The 26,659-nt window shown below is 42.4% G+C and overlaps 1 long non-coding RNA gene across 1 annotated transcript in view; it reads left to right on the top strand.

The window, feature by feature from the left end:
• The window catches only part of LOC120620403 (uncharacterized), a 71,086-nt gene that overhangs the window by 6,334 nt on the left and 38,093 nt on the right, over positions 1-26,659 (top strand). The window contains exon 2 of the long non-coding RNA XR_005657844.1: positions 877-1,022. This is a non-coding gene — a long non-coding RNA (uncharacterized LOC120620403). The remainder of the gene's footprint in view (positions 1-876; positions 1,023-26,659) is intronic.

Below are 26,659 nucleotides of genomic sequence, written 5' to 3'. Positions count from 1 at the left end.
CATTAGTTTTCTAATCTGCAAAATGCAGATGATGGCACCGTGAGAGACTTAGAAGTGAAAATACGTGCGTCTGCTTAGCAGGGGACTAGGATGCAGTAGGTGCTTCACAGCCCACCTGCCTTTGAAAGGGCCCCTGGTGCATAGGGTGCACACAGCAGTGATGCGAATACTTTCGCCTGACACATGATGGATTATGCTCGGTTATGGGACAGGTATTAGGTAATCTCAGAGGGGGAGACTGAGGCGTGGGAGAACATGCCCTGTCTGGTGGTCTTGCCCCCATAGCACCAGTCAGCTGGGGAGAACATGGGACGCAAATTCACTTCCAAAATGTCTGTCCTCGGGCAAGTCCCCGGGTTATTCTCTGTAAAATGGTGAAAATGACAGTTGCCATTTCACAAGTGACTGAGAGTTAAGCGAGGGCCTGACACACAGTCAGTCGGTTCTCACGGGCTGATTCCCTTCTCCTTGGTACCATCTCGACGGGATATCCTAAGGAGCAAGGCTCCAGAAGGGCCACCAGTGCCCCGAGTCCCCCAAGGGGAGTTGAGAGTCCTTGCTGGCGATTGGGGGGTGGTGGGGACAACACACACAGCAGGGAACAGCAGAAGGGAGGGAGCAGGGTTTAGGGACGGCTAGCTCTGGTTCCAGCAGCGGGGGCGGAGGGATGGGGTGGGGGGCTTTGCCACTTAATAGTGTGACGCTAACATGCTACTTTCCTTTTCTGAGACTGCGTTTTAATCTGTAAACTGGAGAGGTACAGGTTATTGATAAAGAACAGAAAGCACTGGGCGCCACAGGCTGGTCTGCTCAGGGGATAGAAACTATTGCTTTTTATTCTCATTCTTCTTATTTCCATTGTTATTTACTGTTTAGAGCACGAAAGCTCAAAACGTGCCCATTAAGGACTGGGCTATGGGCCTCGTGGAAAAACAGTCGCAGCAGAAACAGAAAAAGACGACAGGATGGTCCCATCGGAGGAATGGAAGGTGCCTGTGTCGGAGGACGGGCGGGCAGCAGGGGTAAGTTGACATTTTCATGACTATTGATCCGAGAGCCATCGCATCAGGGTTCAGGAGGCCGAGAGCTGCGGTCCACCTACTGGCAGGACCTGGATCTACATGGGCAGATTTATTTTAGAACCGCATTGCCCTGTAGTAGGTCGCCACCAGCCGCACCTGGCTTTCACACGTGAAATGTGGCCGGTCCCTATGACTGAGAAACTCAGGGTGCGGGTTTTGTTCAGTTTTAATTTAGAATAAATTCTAAAACCCGATAATCAATTCAGTTACTGAGGAAAAACTTAAAGGTATGTTTGGAACAATATGTGAATCTTCTTTTTCAGTGGAATGTTTTATGAAATTTAAAACATCTTCTATAGAAATTTAGTATCTGAATTAAGTATAAAATACTGAATTTCAAAGAGTGTTCCTCCAAAACAAACAAAAAAATATTTAGCTAAGAATTTTATAGCAAGTTAAAATAATACTTTTAATATATTGAGTTAAATACAGTAAAATTAATGTCACCTGTTTTTACTTTTTAACATGGATCCTAGAAAGTTCTAAATTACATGCATGGCTTGCCTCTATTTCCTTGGATGACACTGCTCTACAGGGTTCATCAAATTTATTTTTGACAACATGAAGTATTACTGGTATTAAGCCAAATTTGGTATTCAAAAATGGTATCTCATTTGTTTTCAATTTTCCTTGATTTTCATTGGGGTCACATGCTTTCTTGGGTTTATTGGCTTATAATTCTGGAAATTGTCTATTTTTCTACTGGAGAATTTTTTTTCACAGCAGTTAGTGAATGATCTTTCTATATTAAATGTGATATTTATTGCTTTTGAGGTTTATTGTGTACCTTTTAATTTTTGCTTATATTGATGTAAAGAAATTCGAAATTTTTGTGTGATAAAATATTTCCTTTGTGTTCAAAAACTATTGTATGATGGTTTGTTTTTTAGGGTTTCATTTTGCTATTTCATCTGGGCCTTATTTTAGAATGTGGCATGAGGTATCAGACTGATGAGAAATTTTGAGGGGAAAACAGCTGTTTTAAATGAGTTTTTAATTACTCAGTATGTACATACTTTATCCTGGTGTTCGTTTCTGTTTTGGGTGGAGTTATATTGTTTTATGTCTTTATAGTTTTTTATAGCTTTCAGAGCACTTTTGCTTATATAAGATTCAAAATCGTCCAAAAAGGTAGATGGGACATGCCATGTGATCCTGTTCTATGTATGTAGAAATCCTAGGCTCAGTGATGTCAACGGGTTTGCCCAAAGGTCACCAGCTCAGAAGTGGTGGAGTTGGGGCGTGAATATGGGAATTCTGACTTTGTCACTGGACTCATGCTGTGTCCTTGGGGACCAGAAGAAATGCTACTTTCTCAGGTTATTAAGTTGATCTCCAGGAACTTGAACAAACAATGTTTTACTCCTGAGATCAATTTACTTAAGTATACCCAGCCTTACACATGCTCACATCTGTTGCCCATTTTCTTAGGACTCAGGTATTTCTCAAGCTCCTTTTCGAGACTTTAAATATATTGAACAAGTGTGAGTTATTCTCAGTCCCTCTAAGAGAATTACATTCTTTACAACCTGGATGGTTTTCAAAGGTTGTTTAGAAGACTAAAGTCCTCTCTGCCCGCTAGCCACAGTCCCAGACGCCCGCTTCCCGTCTCCAGGCGTGATCTGTCATGGGTTTCGAGTATGTGTGTGTGTTAACACCCATCCCTTGGGGACCGTCGTTTCTGCTGTCATGGGGTTGGCATTTGGGTCGTCTTCTGATTTTGTTACACACAACGCGATTGCGATGAACACCCTTGTTCAGGCCTTCTTGCTGGCATGAGGGAGACCGTGAAACCTGGACTTGCTGCATCCTAAGGTATGTGCATATTGATTGCCAGAATGTTCTCCAAGATGGTTATAGCGATTTACCAGCGCTGCGTTGAGAGTGCATCATCATATTTAAGTCTAGGGCAGTTTAACAGGTGGAAATGTTATTTTGTTGTTTTTCAGTTGCATTTCTCTGGTTACTGATGAAGCTGAACATCTTTTCACATGACCATTGGGTATTAGTATTTCCTTTTATGGGAATTGCTTGTTCATTACCATTGCCCATTGTCCTTCTGATTTATTTTAACCAATGTGAAAGTTCCCCCCCCTCCCACCAAATATATATACACATATTCTGGATAATAATTACTATATATGTTACAAGTATCTTCTGGAATGTTGCTTGCCTTGTAACCTTGTTTATATAACATTTTGTTCTGCTGAACCTTAACAGTCACTTAACACTGTGGGTAGGTCTGGAGACTGTGGCAAAGCGACATGTGAGGACATCAGTTTTGCCAGAGGCTAATGTAAACAAGAGTTAAGTTCCAACAGCATCTCATCAACATTATAGCAACATGATGTTATTCAAGGCCTTGTCGAATGGTCAGATTTACCAGTTTTTCTTTTACGGCTTTAAACACATTTTATTTGTAAAGACCTTTAAAACTCCCAAAGTCATGAACGTTTGCTCATATTTTATTGTAATATTTTCATGGTTTTGTTTTTTACTCTCACTTATTTTGGTGTGCCCTCTGAGGTAGGGGGTCGAACTTATAATCTTTTTTAAATGTACAGCCACTTGTCTCAACACAGATTATTAAAAGGTCTCTTTCCTTGCTCATGTAAACTACCTCTTTTAATATGTATTAAACCTTCGTTTCTACCCGGGCCTGTATTCTCTTTCATTGATTTGTGTATCACATAGCTTTGTAGTGTGTTTTTGGTATCTGGTGAGAAAGTTTCCCTTGTTTTTTTCCTCCGACGTTGTCTTGTTTTTTCTTTTGAATTTCAGAATAAGTTTGTGAAATTCTAAGAAAAAAATGTGATTGGGACTGTATTTAATTTTTAAAATAATTTGGGAGGAATCAACTAACATTTTTATAACATCGAGTCTTCTCATTTATAAACATGGTATACCACCCTATTTATACAAGTCTCTTGTTCAGTCAAGATTTATCGTTTTCTCCATATGGATCTTATTTCTTACAAAGTCAAGGTTTTGTTGCTATCATTAATTCGATTTTGACTATTTCCTATTACAGCTTCCGCTCACTATTTTTGTGTTGCTCTATTATCTGGCCACTTTGCTCTCATTTATAGTTTGACAGTTTGTACCATTAGAATTTTTCTAGGGAATATTTTCTATTATATCATCTGTAAGTAGTTTTGTATCTCCCTCACTAATATTTATAGTTTTGTTTTGTTTTTTTTTATCACATAGGCTATAACCTACAGTACAGTTTCAAAAAATAGCAATGTTACCATGAATCTTTGCATCATCCCTACATTTACAAAATTATACGAGAGTCTATTTTTAGGCTATTAATTCAGTTCCACTGACTGGAGGATTAACTCTTTTTTTTCCTTATGTTCAAATTTATTAGCTCTTATTGACAATTTAAAACTATAAGCCTCTGATGAAATGAAACATTTGCCTAGAAGTTATGAAGAGATGGCTGTTTCATAGTTGCACACCCACCTCTCGATTCACATGCATAATCTATTCTACACATTTTTTTTTTTTTTAACGTGGAAGAAAACCATGTGAAAAGAGTCCACCACTACGAAAAAAAGTACTAAAGAGGCAGGCCAATATACGTCATAAAAATATTTATTTCACATATTTTCACAAAAAAATGCTAATGAAAATTCAGAAAAACCAAAATGAATTTTATTCACTCTTGGTGTCTATGCTATAATCTAAAACAATCAGCCTTCTCTTTTTAATTGGCACAGTCACTATCTTAGTTGCTCGAAATAGCTGGAGGTATGTACTCATGTAGCTATATGTGATGCTTTATGTGGCGTCACTTCCAGGTTTTCAATTTTCTTGAAAAATCGATTTTTTTTTTTACCTCTATAGGTATATGCCCCCTTTAAAATTGTTATTTTAAATATTATATTCACATATGATATCGGTTCCTTGTGTTTGCCTACACTTAGTTATGATGTATTATCTTCAACTGCTAGTGATGTAATCACAAGTAATATGCATGTCAGTTATGAGTATATTTAATCAAACTATGATGCAACTGGTGTGTCCTGTCAACTCCCACAGCCGTCGATCGATGATCTAACATTTCGTTAAATTAGTTTCAACTGTTGCCAACCGCAGCGCAACCATCAATTTGCAAATGTCCTAGTGATCATTGTGTATTAGTAAGCATTGGTTCTTTGTACGTTGCTGAATTAAGCTACTGTTTTTTAGAAAGAGTAATCGCCAATAATGGAAATGATAGAGAACCGCATAAATGAGACTGTGTAAATGGAAACCGCGTGTGAAAAGTCTACGTACATGGGGAAGAGTGACTACGTGTAAAAACCATGTAAAAATATACTGTGTAAATCGAGGGGTGGGTCTAGTCCTGTTTTTTTCAATTTATTTTTCAATTACAGTCGACATTCACGATTTTATATTAGTTTCAGGTGCACGTCATAGTGGTTAGACACATATAATTTAGGAAGTGACCCCCCCAATTAGTCTAGTACCCGTCTGACATGCAGTTATTACTATATATAGTCAATATCGTTGCTGTGCTTTACATCCCCATGACCGTTTTGTAACTACCAATCTGTGCTTCTTAATCCCTTCTCCTTTTTCTCTCAGCCCCTGCCAGTCCCCTCCCACCTGGCAACTATTAGTTTGTTCTCTGTATCTATGAGTCTGTTTTTGTTTTGTTCGTTCATTTATTTTGTTCTTTAGACTCCACATGCAGGTGAGACCATGTGGTATTTGTCTTTCTGACTTATTTTACTCAGCATAATTTGCTCTAGGTGCATCCATGTTGTTGCAAATGGTAATATTTCATTCTAGTGGCCGAGTATAATTCCAGTGTGTATATGTACCAGTCTTCTTGATCCAATAATCTATTGTTGGGTAACTTAGGTTTCTTTCATATTTTGGCTATTGTAAATAATGCTGCAATGAACATAGGGGTGCCTATATCTTTTCCAATTAGTGTTTTGGATTTCTTCAGGTAAATACTCGGAAGTGGAATCACTGGGTCATAAGGTAGTCTTATTTTTAACTTTTTGAGGAACCTCCGAACTGTTTTCTATAGTGGCTGCACCAAATTGCCATCCCACCAACAGTGCTGATGGCTCCTTTCCTCCACATCCTCGCCAACACTAGCTGTTTGTCGATTTATTGCTGACAGCCATTCTGACACGTGTGAGGCGATCTCTCATTGTGGCTTTAATTTGTATTTTGACCGGAGGATTAATCCTTATAGTAATATCACACCACTCTCTATATTGCAGCTTTATGTTGTCTTTAAAGGTATAGTCGCCAGCAGTCATTTTTTATTTTTTTCTCTAATATTGCCTTTTCTTATAATATCTTTCTCAGCTTTAAGCATGAACAACAGGGCATAAAATTATTAGGTCCATGGCCTTTCCTCTCAAAATCCTTTAAATTTTTGTTCTGTTTTCTGAGGCTTTTGTTGTTTCAGAAAAATCTATGGCCTGTAGTGGCTCACCTTTATTGTATCTTCCTGAATATTTTTAAAGCTTGTTTTATCCTCGTAATATAAAAACTTTAAGAACGTTCTTCAAAGCCAAATAATTTCATCAACTATACCTTTGTTTATTCCTTCTGCTTGAATTTCTCAGGAAAACCAAGTTTTAAGATTCCCTCTTCTTAGCTTCCATACATACTATCTCCTCGTTTGCTTCCTGGCCTTTGACCCTTTCTTCTCCTTTGTGGGACGAACACGTCATCTAACGTGTCAGTTCTGCTCGGTACCTGCAGTGCTGCTGATCCCTGAGAACTCTCTCCAGCGCTTCACCCCATCTGTCACAAGGGACCCTCTAGGCATGGCTCTGCGTGGTTTCTTCAGCTCTTTTTCAGGGCCAAGAACTCTTGAAGACTAAGACTGATGATATCAATGGAATGCATTCGCGTGTCTCTTACGATCTCACGTCCTTTGACGTATGTCCCCAATTTTGACTGTCACAGTCACGCGTGGTGGGGATTAGTACCCGCTTTGTACAGATGAGGTGAAGGAGGAGTGTCCGGTAGCTGCTCGTAGTGTCCCAGCTCCCAGGCGAAAGCAGAGCCTGCGTTTCTAAACTCTTGGTCCCCAAAGCGGCTGATCACTGACTGGCCCAGGCACCTATCTGAGTGTGCTCGCCAGGGGACAGCTCCTCACTGCTTACAGGAAGTCCACGGAGCACCTGTAAAAGGCGGGATTGCCCAGTGGGCAGGAGTCCAGGCTCCAACTCAGAGTGCGTCGTTTGAATCCCATTCCGCGCACTGTACCTTGAGCCTCAGTCTCCACAGCTGTATAATGTAAAGTGGGTAACAACAGTGCCTACCTGGAGGATAGTGGCGATGATTAACACAATTCGGGTGTTGTGGGTTGAATTTACCTTCTACCTCCAGTTTATATATGGAAGCCCTAACCCCCAGTGTGTCTGTATTTGGCGATGGAGCCTTCAAGGAGGTGATTAAGGTTAAATGAAGTCGGGGGTTGGGGGGAGGGAGGGGGACCGGGAGGCCTCTAATTCAGTAGAGCTGGTGTCCTTACGAGGGGAGGAAGAGACACTATCATGCACCCAAAGGCAAGGCCAGGAGAGAGGCTTCAGAAGAAAGCAACCCTGCTGGCACCTCGATCTTGAACTTCCAGCCTCCAGAACTGTGGGAAAATCAATTTCCGTTGCATAAGCCGCCCAGTCTGTGGTACATGTCACGGCAGCCCTAACAGACCCCAGATGCATCACGACACCGAGCACATGGTGAGCACTCGATGCATTTTGGCTACTTGTAGTTATTGTTGTCATAGCGGTTATCGTCATCGTTCCAGTCTTCTAGGACAGAAATAGACAAGTCACCTTCAGACCCTTGACTTTTTTTTTTTTTTTTTTGTGCCAGTCTCTTCCTTCCTCTCTGTCGAGTACCTCCTATTGAGTAGCATCCCACATAGGTGTATGAAGCGACTTTCGTTTTTGAGATAACACGCCCTGTTAGAGACCAACGCCACCGTCATTTGTAGGGCTTTTGGCCCGGAGGAAAACAAAGTTGGCCGGCAGTGAAGCGTGACTGTGCCTGTGAGGGAACCGGGGCTCACACACAGTCAAATACCCGTCAGACCTCAGAATCGGGGCTCTCGCCGATTTCACGCTACAAGCTGGTATCGTACAACTTCGTCAAAAACTAGCATGCGAGCCCCGAAAGGAAAGCAGATGTGCTCGATTGCGGCTTTGACCCCGAGGCCCCGGCTTCCTCTCCAGTCCCCTCCTGGATAGTTTTCCCCACACGCCGTGGTCGTTGGAAGGGTTCTCATGAACGGAGCGCTGGTGCCACGTGTGGAGAGGAGACGAGCGAGAATCCCTCCTCTCAGCCCTTGAGTTCAAGGGCAGAGGCACCCAAGTGCATGTTCATTAACAAGTTATTAACATCGCCTGGTCTGCACCCATCTCCCTGGGAGCATGACCAAGGGTTTTCTTTCCCTGTTATCCACTCTCTCTGGGTTGGAGTATGCTTTCCATCTAATTATAATCATCAAATCTCAAGGCCACAAGCATCATCAGCCTCAAGCATCATCCAGCCCAGTGATTTGGGGGAAGAAGGGGGACATGCAGGAAGCAGCTTCACGGGCCTGTCACCTTCCATTTCAGCCAGAGCAGCACTGCCTTCTCCATCCATTTTACTTATATTTTGGTGCGAAGCCCTAATGTCACCTGTGTGTGTGTGTGTGTGGGGGGGGCTGGGGTCTCCCAGCACTATAAAGACTTAGATAAGATTGATTTAAACCCCTATTCCATGGATTTCTGGAAGTTCAAGTACCTTCCAAAATTTTCTCAAATCCCCAGAGGTTGCTTATGGTCTCATCATGACCTCTGAATTTATGCTTCTCTCAAATTTTTTTTTTCCGTCTTTATTGAAATATAATAGACAATTAGTTGCTTGTATTTACAATGAGTTTATTCATTGTTGCTCGTATATTCAATTAGTTTTTTTCCAACTATACCTGGCGTACAATAATAGACCAGTTTCAGTCGTATGGCATAGTGATCAGAGATCCACATAACTCGCAAAGCGATCACCCCGCTAAATCTAGTCCCCCTCCTCCCCCTTACATATTTATTACATTAACCATCTCCCCCATGCTACACTCTACATCTGCATGTCTATTCTGCAACTATCCATTTGCACCTCTTAATCCCTTCGTCTTTTTTTTTGTCCCCCCCAACACCCCTCCCGTCTAGTATCCCTCTAAATATTCTCTGTGTCTATTTTATTTTACGGCTTCTCTCATATTCTTACCTGGGCTGAAGTGGTCAGCAGGCCGCCTGGGCTCCCTCATATCCTGTGTTTGTGCTGTTGTCTCGCTGAGTAGCCACTGAAGCCACTTCATAAACAGGGGAACTGAGGCCAGGACAGGGGGAGAGCCAGCAGAGTCCAGTGGGACGAGGACTGGGCTTTCGTGTCGGCATCCTGGCTCCACCCCTTCCTGGCTGTGTGATCTTTGGGCACTTTCTCAACTTCTCTGAGCCTCTTTATTTATCTGGAAAATAGGGCTAAAACCTTCGTCTGAGAGTTATTCTGAGGATTACAGCCAATGAATGTAAGGTATCTGACAGGCAGCAGATGCCAAATTAAGTGTCGATATCATCGTTCCCTTCAGCTCGGAATTGGCTCGCTGTCTTACAGGAAGGAGGAAGGAAAAACGCTAAGCTCATTCTTCAAAATCTAGTATCCACCGTGTCCCCAGAGCTGGATCTTAGCAAATTGTGTGTAAGCGCGTGGGGCTCAGCAAACTCGGGCCTATGGACCAACTCTGGCCCACCCCGTTTTGTAAATAAAGTTTGATTCGAACGCAGCCATGCCCAGGCATCTGAGTCACGTGGCTGAAATGAAGAGCTGATGTCACACAAAGCCTAAAATATAGTTACTCACTGGCCCTTTACAGAAAAAGTTTGCTGACCCCTGGCTTATGGCAACAGCTTCTTCCTGAGCTGGGATTTATCATCGGCTTGTCCCATCAGAGCCGGGAAAGGCTCATTCAGATGAGCAAACCAGCCAGCAGGGATCAGCCGCCTTGGGCTCAGTGCCTGGGGAGGCTGTGGGGGTGGGTGGTCCTAGAAGCCACATTCGAGGCCCTGCCCCGAGGAAGCTGACAGCCGACCTGTGGGGGGCACGCGTGAGCCACACGCCACAGGCTGGAGCTTGTGCACTGGCTACATTTGACCTTTTGATCTGTCTGGGCCTCGGTTTGCCTGTCTGTGACATGGCCATAATAATGGGCACCCCCCCCCCCATATGATTGTTGTAAAGACCAAATGGGTTATTTAAAATTCTTAATTTGTGTAGTATTTGGGATGTATGATGATTTTTTACTGCTCCTCTACTCCCAACTTTGCCTGGAAAGCGATGACCATAGGATGATGTGAGGGGCCCCCCCCACCCCGAATTTGTCCTGGAGTCAGCTTTCCCACCTTCCCTCCTCCTCTGCTCTGTGCCACGGCCACACCTCGACCCCTCGGCTCCCTGCCCGGTGCAGTTAGGCCACACCGGGTGACCCCACTTTGTTTGAGAAGGCCCACGGCCACTTTAGGTGGGGACCACAGAAACTCTGGCAGTCCACCAAGGGCATCGCAGAGGACACCTGGGTCCCTTCAGCTCAGACCTTGAGACCACTACACTTTGAACTGAATGGGGGTCACCAATTCCGTCTCCCCATCCCCGTCGCTCCCCTGCCCACAAAGTACCAGGCAGATGGCGGTGCTTTTCCTTCCCTCCGTCTCCCCCCTGATTAACACCCCTCCTCCTCCGCCCGGGCCCCTCTCAGCAGACGGAAGATGACAGTCCCTTTTCTGTGTCAGTGCGTCTCTAGGGACGGGGGAGCAGCTTGCAGTGGCTTCAAGGTGTGCAGAGCAGCTTTGGGAGACTCGGGGTGTGGTAGAAGGGACGTATGTGCCAGGAACCTCGAGTAAGACATCCACTACCCTCTCCACGCCACCCCTAGCCTAGGCCAGCGGCCACTGTGCCCACTCCTCGGGTCCGTCCTTGTGTCTCCTCCTCTGGTCCAGGCCTCGGTCGCCTCGGCTAGGATGCTGCGGCAGCCTCTTCTGGCCTGCCTGCCTCCGGCCTCATCCTCCCATCCACTCCCAGGCAGCCCAGGGTGGGCTTTGCCGAGGCGGATTTGAAGAGGCCACACACTGCCTGGCTGAAACCTCCTGCAGGCTCCCCATGGCGCTGGGAATAAAGTCCACACTCTAACGTGGGCACCGCCTACGTCCCATGCTCAGTGCCTGCCCCATCCTCTACCTGTAGAGAACCAACCACCTGCCTGCCCCTCTCCCAGCACCACCTTGCAGCCTCTTCCTTCTGTGGCTCGAACCTCAAGCTTTAGCTCAGGCACCACCTTCTCTAGAACGTCCCCTCGGTTCTCTGCCCCAAGACCGGTTTTGGTGACTTCGTGTTCCCATGGCACCCAGGACCTACCGTGCGTCGGGAAAGGTCCTGGATGTGTTGGTGTCCTATTGTTGCTGTGACGAGTTCTTACAAGCTTAGTGGCTTTCCTGCACACAGTTATCGTACAGTCCTATCGTTCAGAAGTCTGAAATGGGTCTCGCTGGGCTAAAAATCAAGGTGTCGGCGGGGCTGCCTTCCTTTCTGGAGGCTGTCAGGAGAATTCGCTTCCTTTCCCTTTGCTGCTTCTAGAAGCCACCTGCAATCCTTGGCTCGCAGCCCCTTCGTCCTCCTTCGAGGCCGGTTACAGCACGTAGGGTCCTTCTCGTGCTGCATCTCTCTGCCCTCTTCTGTCTCCCTCTTCCAGAGAAAGGACCCCATGACTGCGGTGGGCCCCGCGCAGGTCATTCCCCCCTGCCCCCCGCCGCGTAGTGGACCGTACTCGTGCCGGTGATCAGGACTTGGACGCCTTTGGGGCCATTTTTCTGCCGACCGCAACCTGCTGGACTTAAATTTGCCAACTTGGCATGCATAAAATAATGGATCTTTATTTATTTATTTTTTTACTTTTCTGTTGCGGTTGACATATGATATATTAGTTTCGGGTGTGCAACGTAGCGATGAGACCGTTACATAACTTGAGAAGTGCTCACCTGGTGAGCCTGGAACCCACCTGACACCACACACGGTTATTGACCGGATTCCGCATGCTGCACTTTACCCCCGTGACTGTTTCGTCACAGGCACTTTGCACTTTGTAATCCTGTCTCTGTTTTCATCCATCCTCCGAACCCCCCTCTCATCTGGCAACCATCCGTTTGTTCTCTACATCTATGACTTTGTTTCTGTTTCGTTCATTGATTTTGGTTTTTTGTTTTTTGTTTTTTTTAGATTCCACATATAAGTGAAACCATAGAGTATTTGTTTTTCTCTGTCTGGCCCATTTCACTCAGCATAATACCCTCTAGGTCCATCCATGTCGTCCCACATGGCAAGATGTCATTTTCTTTATGGCCGCATCACATTTCGTCGTATATATGTACCACATCTTTATCCACGGACGCTGAAGTGGCTTCCATGTCTTGGCTATTGGAAATAATGCTGCAGTGAATGCAGAGGGACAATGACGATTTTAATACACAAGCCCCAGGCCCCACGTTATCTGGTTCACCCTTGCTGGATTTTCTCTAGTTTGTCAGTATCTGTGTTACTGACATAATTTCACCCTTAAACAAGTGATTAAGAATAGTTGCAGCCTAAACGAGCAGATGGTTCTGCTCTACACAGCTGTCAAGGGCTCAGGCTCTTTATATTCGGTTGCTCTGCCATCCCTAAGGTATGGCCCCTGTCCACACGGTTCAACATGATGTCCCCTCGTGGCCACATTTTAGCCATCGGGAAGAGAGAGCAGGAAGGGCAAGCATCTTCCCTGTAAAAGAAACCGCACACTTTGCTTCTGCTCACATCCGATTGGCCAGGACTTGGTCACATGGCTACTCTTAACTGCAGAGAGGCTGGGAAGTATAGTCTGTATCCTGGGTGGCCATGCGTTCCATAAAAAGTCAAATATTCTGTCATTATAGAAGGAGGGGGCAATAGATATTGAGGGGCTTCAAGTCTCTGCCACAATGGCCTCCAAAAACACCCTGGCTAGCCGTTGGGAAGGGGCCCTCTGGCCTCACAATGAGCAAGCAGCCCGTTATACGTTTCCTTAGACCAGCTACACGGCCCAGCCAAATTCCGCAGCCTTAGAAAGCTGTAGAACGGTGAAAGAAAAGGCCAGGGATATGCAGATGCAAAGAAAAGCTGGAAATGGCCTCCGATGCCTTCTGCCCTGTTCTCTCGTCCTTAGTGCCAAAGCCCTTTATCGTGATGAATGTGGCTGGTGACAGTTGGGAGGTTAATGACCCTCCTGGGACAAAAGTTTTTACTGCTGGGACTCTGGGTCGTTTGCTGTAATTGCTCTCAAGGAGCCAGTCGAGAAGAATCTTTAGAATTTCATCTAATGCAGCGGTTGCTGAGATGGAGTCTCTGTGCCCCAGAGGACAATTAAGACAATTCAATTAAGAAATATAAATTTAGAAACTTCTATTTTTGAAAGTCTCATGATTTAAAGTTTTTTCCTTTTAAAATGTAGAGTATGTATTATAATATAAACAGCATATTAGAACATATCTCATAATTTCTCAGTTAAAACTATATTGTGAGTTTATGCACAGAAATTTGCAGACAAGGCCACGTGATCGGGAAAGTTTTATTGACAATAGTGCACATTGCCGTGAACAGAGAGGGAAGTCGAATTTCAATAGCGAAACACTAGCCCTGGAAAGCAGACTATAACAAGTCAAACATAGGCAGATGAGAAGTCTTCCTTTATGGACTTCTCCGTAGTTAGTTATCGGTGTTTTCTCAACAATAGTTTTCTACCTTTCAGTGTAATTTTCAGTCGGTGTCGGAGAGCAAATAAAATTGCTGGGCACAGTGGCAAAGTCTGGCTGTTGCTTTCCCTCTCAGTTAGTTTTATACTCATCCACCGAATGTCTTTCGAGCACCTGTCCTATGGGCCAGGAATGCAGAGAATAGGCAGACAGAAATCACTGCCTTGTAAAAGTGTACATTCTGGTGGATGCAGAGACACAGTAACCAATTAACGAGTCCCATATATGGTGTATCAGATGAGGATGACTTTAAGGAGAAACAAAGGCGGGCTGTGGGAAGGGGTGCCCAGTTGAAGGGTCATTTACGATTTGCTTTGGGAAGGCCTCACTGGGAGAGTGACATTCCAGCAAAGACACCGAGAAAGTAGGGGATGGAACCCCGGTGATACCTACGGTGGCTTTCTCAACCTCAGCACTGCGGACATTCTACACTGGATAATTCTGTGTCGCGGGAGCTGTCCTGTGTGTCCTGTGCAGTATCCCTGGCCTCTACCCACTAGATGCCAGTAGCCACCCCCCAGGTGCAATAATCTAAGCTATCTCCAGACATTCCCAAATGTCCCCTGAGGGGCAAAGTCAGTCCCTAATTGAGGACTGCTCTGGGACAAAAGATTCCCTCGCAGAGGGAACAGCCAGTGCAAAGGACCTCGAGGAGGAGCAGCGTTCCTGCTGTGTTGAAGAAATAGCAAGGGAATCAGTGGGGATGGAACAGAGAGAGGGGGGCGGGGGAGTAGAGGGAGGCGTGGGCCTGAGACCTCGGAGAGCCAGGCCGTGGTAAGCGATTAGGAGTAATCCACGTGCGAAGATTCTTGTGCCTGTTTTGTGTTGGACGTGCGTGCTAATTTCTGCTGGGTACATGCTCACGAGCGGGACTGCTGGGTGCACTCGTGTTCAGCCTCTGCAGATGCTCGGTCTCCCACTGCGTGGGGACAGCTTGCTCTCGCCAGCAGTGCACGAGAATTCCAGCTGTACCACATCCTGGCCAACACCTGGTACTTCCTGTCTTTTTCATTTTAGGGTTTCAGTGGGTGTAGAGTGTTATCTAGGTCTAGTTTTAATTTGCATTTCCTTGATGACTAATGACATTCAATGCTTTTTCATTTGCTCATTAGACACTTGGGTGTCCTCTTATGAAATGTCTAGGTGTGTTGCTTACCTTTCTATTGGGTTGCCTGTTCTTTTGTTTTAATTGCTTTGTAGGAGTTCTTTATCTTCTGGATCTGAGTTGTTTGTGGATATTGGCATTGCAAATATCTTCTTTCTCTCTAGAGATTTGAAGGTTATTTGTATTAATTTTGTATTGCTGCATTAAAAAATTATCTGAAACATTGCAGCTTAAAACAGCACACACATATGAGCTCACTTCTGTAGGGAAGAAGTCTCGCGTAGTCTGGCTGGGTTTTCTGCTCAGGGGATCACAAAGCTACATCAGGGTGTCAGCAGGGTTGAGTTCTCATTGGGAAGACGTGAAGAAAAAATCTTCTCCCAAGATCATTTTTGTCACTGGCAGAATTCAGTCCCTTGTGGCCATAGGCTTGAGGTCCCCATTTCCTTGTTGGCTTCTAGTCAAGAGCTGCTCTATACTCCTTTCCACATGGCCCTCTCCACCTGCAAAGCCAGCAACAATACCAAAAATCCTTCTCTTGCTTTGAATTTCTCATGCGATTGAGCCAGGCCCACCAGATAATCTCCTTTTTCATTAACTCAAGGTAAACTGTTTAGCAACCTTACTTACATCTGCAAAACACCTCTCGTCCTCACATAAGGTAAAATAATCCTAGGAGTGATATCGTTACACAGGTTCTGCCTACTCTAGATGGTCACTGGGGTCACCTTAGAATTCAGCCTGTCACATTATTTGAATAGACTAGTCAGAGTGGGCCTGAGGACGTGACCACTTGAGCAAAGACCTGGGCAGAGTGTCTAAGCACCTGCAAAGGCCCCGAAGTGGGAGCATGATACCCCCGGAGGTCGTGGCTGGAGGCACTGACAGAGAGTCTTGGGAGACAAGGCCCGGGCGCTGTTAGGAGCTGGATGGTTGTGCCATATGGGCCATTGTTAAGGATTTTGGATTTTTTTGCCTAAGAAAAATGGAGAACAACAGGAGGGATTTAAGAAAACAAGTGACATTTTCTGATAGATTTTTAAAGCCGTTGGGTTGACGGTCGTGCGTATGGGGGCAAAGGTGAAAGCAGTGGGCAGTTATGAGGCTAACGCAGTAATCCAGGTGAGCGGTCCAGGCGGCTTGGAGCAGGGTGGTAGCCAAGGGGATGGTGGTAAGTGGTGGGATCCTGGGTATATTTTGATGAAGATTGTGATAGATTGGATGTGTGAGGCCTGGAAGAAAGAACAGACTGAAAGATTATTTTATAGTCTCTGGCCCGTAGCTGCTCGGGAACCCGAGTGGAGGAAGATTGAGGGTGAAGCAAGTTTGAGGGCGAGCCCAGGAGGTATGTTTGGACACAGTTTGAGGTGTCGATGTGATATCACGTGGAGTTGTCAGGCGAGCAGGTGAAGGTGTGAGCCTGGCGTTCAGAGTCATGCGGATTGCAGGTGTGGGCTCGGGAGTCATCAGCATGACCACTGCGTGGAGCCAGGGGACTGGAGGTCACTGAGACGTGGGGCGGCGAGGCCTGGGGCCAGGGTGTCATGCTCCCACTTCCGCACTAAGAGGCCGGCGAGATGAGGAACCAGCAAGACAGACTGGCCAGCACTTCTAGAGAAGCAGCAAGGCAGCTGGGAGAGAGTGAGCAGCCACGCTGGATGCTGCTCATGGTCAAGTCTCACAAGAACCGAGACCTGACTTAGGTCTCACTAGTTAGAGGTCATTGGCCATCTTCTTAAAAACAATTTTAATTTTTCAGTTACAGTTGACAAACAATATTAGTTTCAGTTGTACAGCATAGTGTTTAGACATTTATATATCTTGCGAGGGGGTCATCCTGATAATTCCAGTCCCCATCTGACACCATACGTAGTTATTACAGTATTATTGACTATGTTCCCCATGCTGTGCTCTGCATCCCTGAGCCTGTCCGTATATCTGGGAATTTGTACATATTAATCCCTTCCCCTTTTCCATTCACCTTCCCTCCCATCTGGCACCCATCAGTTTGTTCTCTGTACCTAAGTTTGTTTTTTTTTTTGTTTGCTCATTTGTTTGTTAGATCCCACATGTAGGAGAAATTACAGGACTTTGTCTTTTTCTGCCTGACTTATCTCACTTAGCATAATACCCTCTAGGTCCATTCTAGTTGTCGCAAATAGTAAGATTTTATTTTTGTATTGCCAAGGAATATTCCATTGTATGCGGGTACCAGTCTTTATCCATCCGTCTATCTATGCCTATTGTAAATAATGCTGCAATGAATATAGGTGTGCATATATCTTTTTGAATTAGTGTTTTGGATTTCTTCGTACGCTCAGTACTGGAATTTCTGGGTCATAAGGTAGTTCTGTTTTTAAGTTTTTGAAGAACCTTAAACTGTTTTCCATAGTGGCTGTACCAAGTTGCAGTCCCAATAACAGGTTTTCCTTTCTTCTGCACCCTTATCAACACTCACCGTTTGTGGATTTATTGATAATGGCCATTCTGACAGGTGATACCTCATTGCAGTTTTAATTTTCATTTCTCTGATAATGATGAGCATTTTCTCATACGTATATTGGCCCTATGTGTGTCCTCTTTGGAGAAATTATTCACATCCTCTGCCCATTTATTAATTGGATTGCTTGTTTGTTGTTGTTTGCTTTATTTGTGAGTGTGTGTGTGTGTGTGTGTGTGGAGCTGTATGAGTTCTTTATAAATTTTGAATATTTACCCTTTATCAGCTGTATCATCTTCAAGGCGGGTATCTTCTCCTATTCAGTAGATCGTCTTTTTGTTTCACTGTTGGTTTCTTTTGCTGTGCAAAAATTTTTAGTTTGATTTAGTCCCATTTGTTTATTTTGTTTGTTCCTCTTGCCTGAGGAGCTCTATCCAAAAAAAAAATATTACTAATAGCAGTGTCAGAGTTTACTGCCTGTGGTTTTTTCTAGCAGTTTTATGGTTTCGGGTCTTACATTTAAGTCTTTAATCCATTTTGAGTTTATTCTTGTATATGGTGTAAGAAGGTGGTCCAGTTTCATTTTTTGCATGTATTTGTCTAGTTTTCCCCAACACCATTTATCGAAAAGTCTGTCTTTACCCTAAATGACCATATAGCCGTGGGTTTATTTCTGGGCTCTCTTTTCTGTGCCATTCATCTATGTATCCGTTTTTTAATTTTAATTTTTCAATTAGAGTTGACATTTAATATTTTGTATTAGCTTCAGGTGTTCAGCATAGTGCTTAGAGATTTATATAATTTCCAAAGTGATCCCCCAATTAGTCTAGTACCCACCTGGCACTACACACAGTTATTTCGATGTTATTGACCATATTCCCTGTGCTGTCCTTCACATCCCCATGACTGTTTTGTAACTATCAGTTTGTACTTCTTAATCCCTTCACCCTTTTCACCCAGCCCCTTCCCATCTGACCATCACCAGTTTGTTCTCTGTATTTATGAGTCTGTTTCCATTTTGTGTGGGGTTTTTTTGTTATTTAGATTCCGTATATAAGTGAAACCATAGGATATTTGTCTTTCTCTGTCTGACTTATTTCACTTAGCATAATACCGTCTAGGTCCATCCATGTCGTTGCGAGTAGTAAGATTTTTTTTTTTATGGCTGAGTAGTATTTCATTGTATGTATGCACCGCATCTTCTTTATCCAGTCGTCTATCGAAGGGCACTTAGGTTGCTTCGATATCTTAGCTATTGTGAATAATGCTGCAAGGAATATAGCGTGCACATATCCTTTTGAATTAGTGTTTTGGATTCCTTTGGATAAATGCCCAGTAGTGGAATTGCTGGGTCTTGTGGTAGTTCTATTGTTATTTTTTTGAGGAGCCTCCAAACTGTTTTCTTAATTTCCTTTTCTGAGTTATTGATGAATAAAATGCAACCAGTTTCTAAAAATTAATTTCGTATCCTACTACTTCTGAATTAACTTATTAGCTCTAATAGTTTTTTGGTGGATTCTTTCGGGTTCTCTGTAGTATCATGTGATCTGCAAATAATGACAGTGTTCCTTGTTCCTTTCCAATTTGGTGACTTTTGTTTCTTGTCTAATAGCTGTGGCTAAGACTTGCAATACTATGTTGAATAAAAGTGGTGAAATTGGACACCCTTGTCATGTTCTTGATCTTTAAGAATAAGTTTTCAGCTTTTTTGTTGAGTGTTGTGTTAGCTGATGTATTTGTCATGTATGGCTTTCATTATGTTTAGATATGTTGCCTCTATGCCCAGTTTTCTGAGGCCTTTTATCATAAATGGATGTTGAGTTTTGTCCAATACCTTTTCTGCATCAATTGATATGATCATGTGATTTTTATCTTTCATTTTGTTTATGTAGTGTAGCACATTAATTGATTTATGGATATTGAACCAACCTACATATTAGTAATAAATCCCACTCGATCATGGCGTATGATCTTTTTAATGCATTGCTGAATTTGGTTTGCTAATATTTTGTTGAAAACTTTTGCATCTGTGTTTATCAAGGATATTGGACTATAACTTTCTTTTAGTGTGTGTGTTTTGCCTGGTTTTGGTATCAGGGTAATGTCGTCAAATCAGTTTGGGAGCCTTCTCAATCTTGAATTTTTTGAAATAATTTGAGAAGGATAGTTTTTAGTTGTCCTTTAATGTTTGGTAAAATTCACCTGTGAAGCCATCTAGTCCTGGACTTCTGTTTATTGAGAGTTATTTGATTACTGATTTAATTTCATTAGTAGATATTGGTCATTTCAGATTTTCTGTTTCTTCTTGGTTCAGCCTTAGAGGATTGTATGGTTTCTAGGAATTTATCCATTTCTTTCAGGTTGTCCAATTTTTTGTCATATGATTATTCATAGTATTTTCTCCTTTGTATTTCTGTAGTGTCTGTTGTCACTTTCATTTCTGATTTTATTTACTTGGGCCCTCTGTTTTTTCTTTGAGTCTCATTAAAGGTTTATCAATTTTGTTTCTCTTTTCATAGAACCAGCTCTTGGTTTCATTGATCTTTTTTATTTTTTTAAAGACTATTTTGTTTATTTCTTCTCTTTATTTTTGCTCTTTATTGTTTCCTTCCTTCTACTCACATAGAGCTTTGTTCTTCTTTTTCTAGTTCCTTTGGGTGTAAGCTTAGATTGTTTATTTGAGAATTTTTTTGTTTCTTGAGGTAGGGCTGTATTGCTATGAATTTTGCTCTTAGAACTGCTTTACCTGTGTCCCATAGATTTGGGATCATTGTGTCTTCATTTTCCTTTGTCTCAAAGTACCTTTTGATTTCTTCCTTGATCTCACTGTTAACCCATTCATTGTTTAGTAGCATGTTATTTAGCCTATATGTGTTTGTGAGTTTTTCAGTCTTCTTCTAATTTTATACCATTGTGACTGGAGAAGATGCTTAGTATGATTTGAGTTCTCTTAAATTTACCGAGACTTGTACTGTGGCCTAACATGTGGTACATCCTGGAAAAATGTGCACTTGAAAAGAATGTATATTCTGATTTTTGATGAAATGCTCTAATACCAATTAAGTCTGTCTGCTCTATGTGTCATTTAAGGCCACTGTTTACTTGTTGATTTTCTGTCTGGATGATCTGTGCATTGATGTTAATGAGGTTTTAAAGTGCCCTACTCTTACAGTAATACTGTCGATCTCTCCCTTTATATCCATCAATATTTGCCTTGTGCACTTAGGTGCTCCCACATTGGGTGTGTACATGTTTATTGATCCCTTTATCACTATGAAATGCCCTTCTTTGTCTCTTATTACAGCCTTTGTTTTAAAGTCAGTTTTGTCTGATAAAAGCATTGCTGCTCTAGCTTTTTTCTTTCCGTTATCATGAAATATCTTTTTCCATCTCTTTACTTTCAGTCTGCGTGTGTCTTTCAATCTGAAGTGTGTGTCTTGTAGGAAGCATATGTACAGGTCTTTTGATTGAAGCATTTAGTCCATTTACACTTAAAGTAATTATCGATGGGTTTGTAGTTACTGCCATTTTATTCATTGTTTTCTGATTTTTTTCCAGTTCTCTGTTTCTTATTCTTTTGCTCTCTTGTATGTTGGTGACTTTCTATAGTCTTGTGTTTAGAAAGGTTATATGTCTTGTATATCTCTCATTGATTTTTGGCGTGTGGTTACCATGTGCTTCACATATACCAAGCTATGTTAATAGCAGCTTATTTTAAGTTGATGATCGCTTAAGTTTGGACACATTCTAAAATCGCTACAATTTTTAACTCACCCCCTCCACATTTATGTTTTTGTTATAACTTTTTACTTCTGTTGTGCCTGTGTTTATGTGTATTCCTTAGTTTATTGTTGTAATTACAAATGATCTTCCTACTTTTGCCTTTTAACCTTTATATCAGTTTTATTGTTCATCGACTCACTACTTTTACTGTTTACCTTTGTCAGCGAGATTTTTTTTCTTATATGTTCTTATCCATATATTCGATCTTCTTAATGAAGTCCTTTTAACATTTCTTGTAATCCTAATTTAGTGATGATGAACTTCTTCACATGAACTTCTTTTGTCTGAGAAACTCTTCTTTAATTCTAAATGATAGCTTGTTAAATAGTGCAATCTTAGTTATAGGTCCTTGCCTTTCATCGCTTTGCATATTTTATGCCATTCCCTTCTGGCCTGCAAAATTTATGTTGAGAAATCAGCTACTTTTAAGATTCTCTCTTTGTAACCGTTGGCATTTTAATTATGATGTGTCTGGGTGCGGGCCTGTTGGAGACTCTCTGTGCTTCCTGGACTTGTTTGTCTATTTCTTTTGCCAGGTTAGGCAAGTGTTTGGTCTTTACTTGTTCAAATAGGTTTTAAATCTCTTGCTCTCTCTTTTCTCCTTCTGGTACCCCTATGATGTGAATGTCGGTATGCTTGATGTTGTCCCAAAGGTCCTTTAAACTGTCCTCATTTTATATTATTCTCTTTTCTTTTTGCTGTTCTGTTTGGAAGTTTTCTGCTACCTTGTCATTTAGATTGCTGATTTGATCCTCTGCTTCATCTAATGTGATGCTGATTCCATCTAATGTTGATTCTATCTAATGTATTCTTCATTTGAGTTATTGTATTCTTTATTTCTAACTGCTGCTTTTTTATGGTTTCTATCTTTTTTTATAATTTCTTATTTTTCAGTTATAGTTGGCATACAATACTATATTAGTTTCAGGTGTTCAATAGTGTTTAGATATCTATATAACTCACAAAGTGGTCACCCCAATAAATCTAAGTGCCCTTTGACCCCATACATGGTTATTTCAATATTATTGGCTCTATTCTTTATGGGAATCTTTATATCTTCATGACTGTCATAACTACCAATTTGTACTTCTCAATCCCTTCCCCCCTTTTCACTGACTCCCACAACTCCCCTCCCATCTGGTAACCCTCAAAATGTTCTCTGTATCTATGAATTTGTTTCCGTTTATTTGGTTCTTCAGATTCCACATATACATGCAATCATATGGCATTTGTCTGCCACTTACTTACTCCACTCAGCACACTACTCTAGGTCCATCATGAAATGCCTTTTTCTATCTCGTTACTTTTAGTCTGTGTGTGTCTTTTAATCTCAAATGAGTCTCTTGTAGGCAGCATACGTAAGGGTCTTGTTTTCTTATCCATTCAGCCACCCTGTGTCTTTTGATTGGAGCATTTAATTATTTTCATTTGAAGTACTTGTTGATAGATATGTGGTTATTGCCATTCTTTATTTAGATTTGTGATACATATTTTTTTCTTTGTCTTAAAGAAGTCCCTCCAACATTTCCTGTAATACTGGCTTGGTGGTGATAAACTCATTTAGCTTTTTCTTGTCTGGGAAGCTCTTTATCTGTCCTTTGATTTTAATGATAACTTTTACTGGGTAAAGTAATCTTGGTTGTAGGTCCTGGGTTTTCATCACTTTGACTATTTCGTGCTAAGCCCTTCTGGCCTGTAAAGTTTCTGTTGAGAAATTGGCTGGCAGCCTTATGGGTGTTCCCTTATATGTAACTAATTGCTTTTCTCTTGCTGTTTTTAAGATTCTCTCTTTGAATTTAACCTTTGGAATTTTAATTATGATGTGTCTTGGTGTGGGTCTCTTTGGGTTCATCTTATTTGGGACTCTCTGAACTTCCTGGGGTTGTATGTCTATTTCCTTCCTCAGGTTACGTAGATCTGCTACATCTCCCAGTCTTGGCAGGGTGGCCTTATATAGTAGGTGTCCCATGGGGCCTAATGGCACAGTCTCCTTGGTTACCTGAGTCGTGCATTCCTGGGATGTCTCTTGTATAGGTTGCATGTGCCCTCCTGTTGTAGTTGAGCCTTATTTGATGTTGGCTTGTCAGTGGATGGGATTGATCCTCGGGCTGACTGGCTGTGAGGACTGGCCATGACTATAGCAGATGAGCTATTGTGGGGGGTCTGACCCCATAAAGCAGGAGTTGCTTTAGTGAGGTTCTAGTGCCAACCGAGTCTGCCCTTTGGGTATGTCATTTGTGGAGCTTGTTGGGTGGTGCTCTGGTGTGGTGTGAAGATGGCCACCAGGTGTGTATATTCTGGAGCCTCTTGAGAGGGTCTCCAGTGGAGGTCAAGTTCAGCCACTGCTTGTGCCCAGCTTGGGGCCTGTTAGGAGCTACATAGTGATTTGCAATTGGTTGCTGCATGTTCTGGGCTTGGGAGTGCTTGGGAGAGGCTGTCCTGTGATCCGAGGCTGGCTGCCACTAGTGTCAGGCTTGGACCCTTTGGTGAGAACCGCTCTGTGAGCTGATATCAGTTATCACTTGTGCTGTGTTTGTGGCCAGTTAATTGAAGCAACATTTTAAGCCAAGATTATGCCAGGGTTTGGGCTGTACGATGGGAGTTACAATACAAATTGAGTCTAGTCTCCACTTATGCTGGGATTGGGGTAGTTTAGCAAGGGGCGTGGGGCACACCGAGGTCAGCGGCTACTTCCTTGAGCTTTGTGGACCTTTGAGAAATTTTAGGAGTCTGCAGCATGAGCTGAAGCAGCCGCCTATGTGGAGGAGATGCTGGAGGGGCTTCAGCTGGATGCATGGGTAGGGTATGGCAGGGTCTAAGGTAACCACCAGTGTGGGGTGAACAGCATTGGCCAGGTGGATGGAGAGCTCAGATGTGGCGCTCACTTGCGCTGGGCTGGCTGGGTTGGGGGAGAGCTCAACAAAGGAGCAATGGCACCTCCCAGCACTTCCATCCCTGGAAAGAGCTGTCCAAACCCCTGCCCCTCCCACCCCCACCCTGAAACTAGTCAATTCAGTTCCTCCTGGTATGTCCCTGGCATTTTCAAGCTGCTGCCTCTGTTCTGGAGCCCAGAGCAAGTGACATGTGAGTGAGTGAGTCTTTGCTTGGGTCCTTTACGACCTGCATGCATCTCACGAGGATGCAATCCCCACTGGTTCTCCTAGCCTGATGTTACGGTGACTGCTCTTCCTGGCACTGGTGCCCTGGGCTGGGGAGCTGGATGGGTTCTGCAGCCCCTCACTCCTCATGAGTTTCTCTTGATTTTTAATTGCCACATCATGGGTGTGAGACCTGCCTATTCTGCATCTCTGCCCCTGCTACCAGTATCAACGTGGCTGCTGCTACTGCTACTTTTTTCTTATATGTTTTTATTTTTTTATTTTTAATTACAGCTGACATTCAATATTATATTACTTTCAGATACACATCATAGTGGGTAGACATTTATATAGTTTATGAAGCAATCCCCCTGATTAGTCTAGTACCCACCTGGCACCATACATGTTTATTAAAACATTATTGACTATATTCCCCATGCTGTACTTTACATCCCTGTGACTATTTTGTAACTACCCATTTGTATTTCTTAATCCCTTCATTTTTTTCATCCAGCTCCCCAAGCCCCCTCCCATCTGGATAACATCAGTCTGTTCTCTATTTACGAGTGTTTCTGTTTTGGTAGTAGGTTCATTTTGTTTTTCAGATTCCACATATCAGAGAGATCATAGGGTATGTGCCTTTCTCTGACTTATTTCACTTAGTATAATACCCTCTAGGTCCATCCAAATTGTCACAAATAGTAAGATTTTATTTTCACATTGCTGAGTAACATTCCATTGTATATATGTACCTCCTCCTCTTTATCCATTTGTCTATCCATGGACACAGGTGGCTTCCATATCTTGGCTATTGTAAATAATACCGCAGTGAACATAGGGGTGCATATATCTTTTCAAATTAGTGTTTTGGATTTCTCTAGATAAATACTCAGTAGTGGCATTTCTGGGTCATAAAGTAGTTCTATTTTTAATTTTTTGAAGAACCTCCAAACTTTTTCCATAGTGGCTGCACTAATTTGCAGTCCCACCGACAGGGTTCCCTTTCCTCCACATCCTCCCCAACGCTAGCTGTTTGTTGATTTATTGATGATAGCCATTCTGAAAGATGTGAGGTGGTTTTAATTTGCATTTCTCTGATTAGTGACATTGAATCTCTTTTTATATGTCTTTCATATGGCCATCTGTATGACCTCTTTGAGAAATGTCTGTTCAGGTCCTCTGCCCATTTTTAATTGGATTGTTTGTCTGTTTGGCGTTGAGTTGCATGAGTTCTTTATAGATTTTGCATATTAACTCTTTATCAAACTTATCATTGGCGAATATCTTCTGCCATTCAGCGTGCTGTCTTCATTTTTGTTTTATGGTTTTCGTTGCCGTGCAATAACTTTTCGATTTGATGTAGTCCCATTTCTTTATTTTTTCTTTTGTTTCTCTTGCCCAAGAAGATATATCAGAAAAAAACTACTACTAAGAGTGTCAGAGAATTTACAGTCTGTGTTTTCTTCTAGGAGTCTTATTGTTTTGGGTCTTATATTTCAGTCTTTAATCTATTTTGAATTTATTCTTGTATATGGTGTAAGAAGATGGTCCAGTTTCATGTTTTGCATGTATCTGCCCATGGATGGACCTAGAGGGTATTTTACTAAGTGAAATAAGTCAGTTTTCCTAGCACCATTTCTTGAATAGCGTCTTTACCCCATTGTATATTCTTGCCTCCTTTGTCATAGGTTATGTGACCATGTAGGCCTGGGTTTATTTCTGGGTTCTCTATTCTGTTCCATTGATCTATGTGTCTGTTTTTATGTCAGTACCATGCTGTTTTGATGACTATGTCCTTGTAGTATATTTTGATATCAAGTAGCATGATAACTCCAACTTCGTTTTATTTTCTCAAGATTGTCACGGCTATACAGTTATTTTTTATGGTTTCATATAAATATTCTAGTTCTGTGGAAAATGTCATTGGTAATTTGATAGTGATTGCATAGAATCTATAGATTGCGTTGGGTAGTACGGACATTTTAACAATGTTAATTCTTCCTATCCATGAGCACGGTATATGCTTCCATTCATTTGTATCTTCAATTTTTTTTTTCCAATGTCTTATAATTTTCTAACTCCAGGTCTTTTACCTCCTTGGTTACATTCATTCCTATGTATTTTATTTTTGATGAAATTGTAAATGGGATTTTCTTAATATCTCTTTCTGACAGTTCATTATTGGTGTTTAAAAATGCAACTGATTTTTGAATATTAATTTTGTATCCCTCCTCTTCACTGAATTCATTTGTCAGTGCTAATAGTTTTTTGGTTGACTCTTTAGGATTCTCTCTCTATAATGTCATGTC

The sequence above is a fragment of the Pteropus medius genome, unplaced genomic scaffold (assembly GCF_902729225.1).
Source record: "Pteropus medius unplaced genomic scaffold, Ma_sr-lr_union100, whole genome shotgun sequence".
Taxonomy (NCBI): Eukaryota; Metazoa; Chordata; class Mammalia; order Chiroptera; family Pteropodidae; genus Pteropus; species Pteropus medius.
This window is presented reverse-complemented; position numbering and strand designations above follow the sequence as displayed.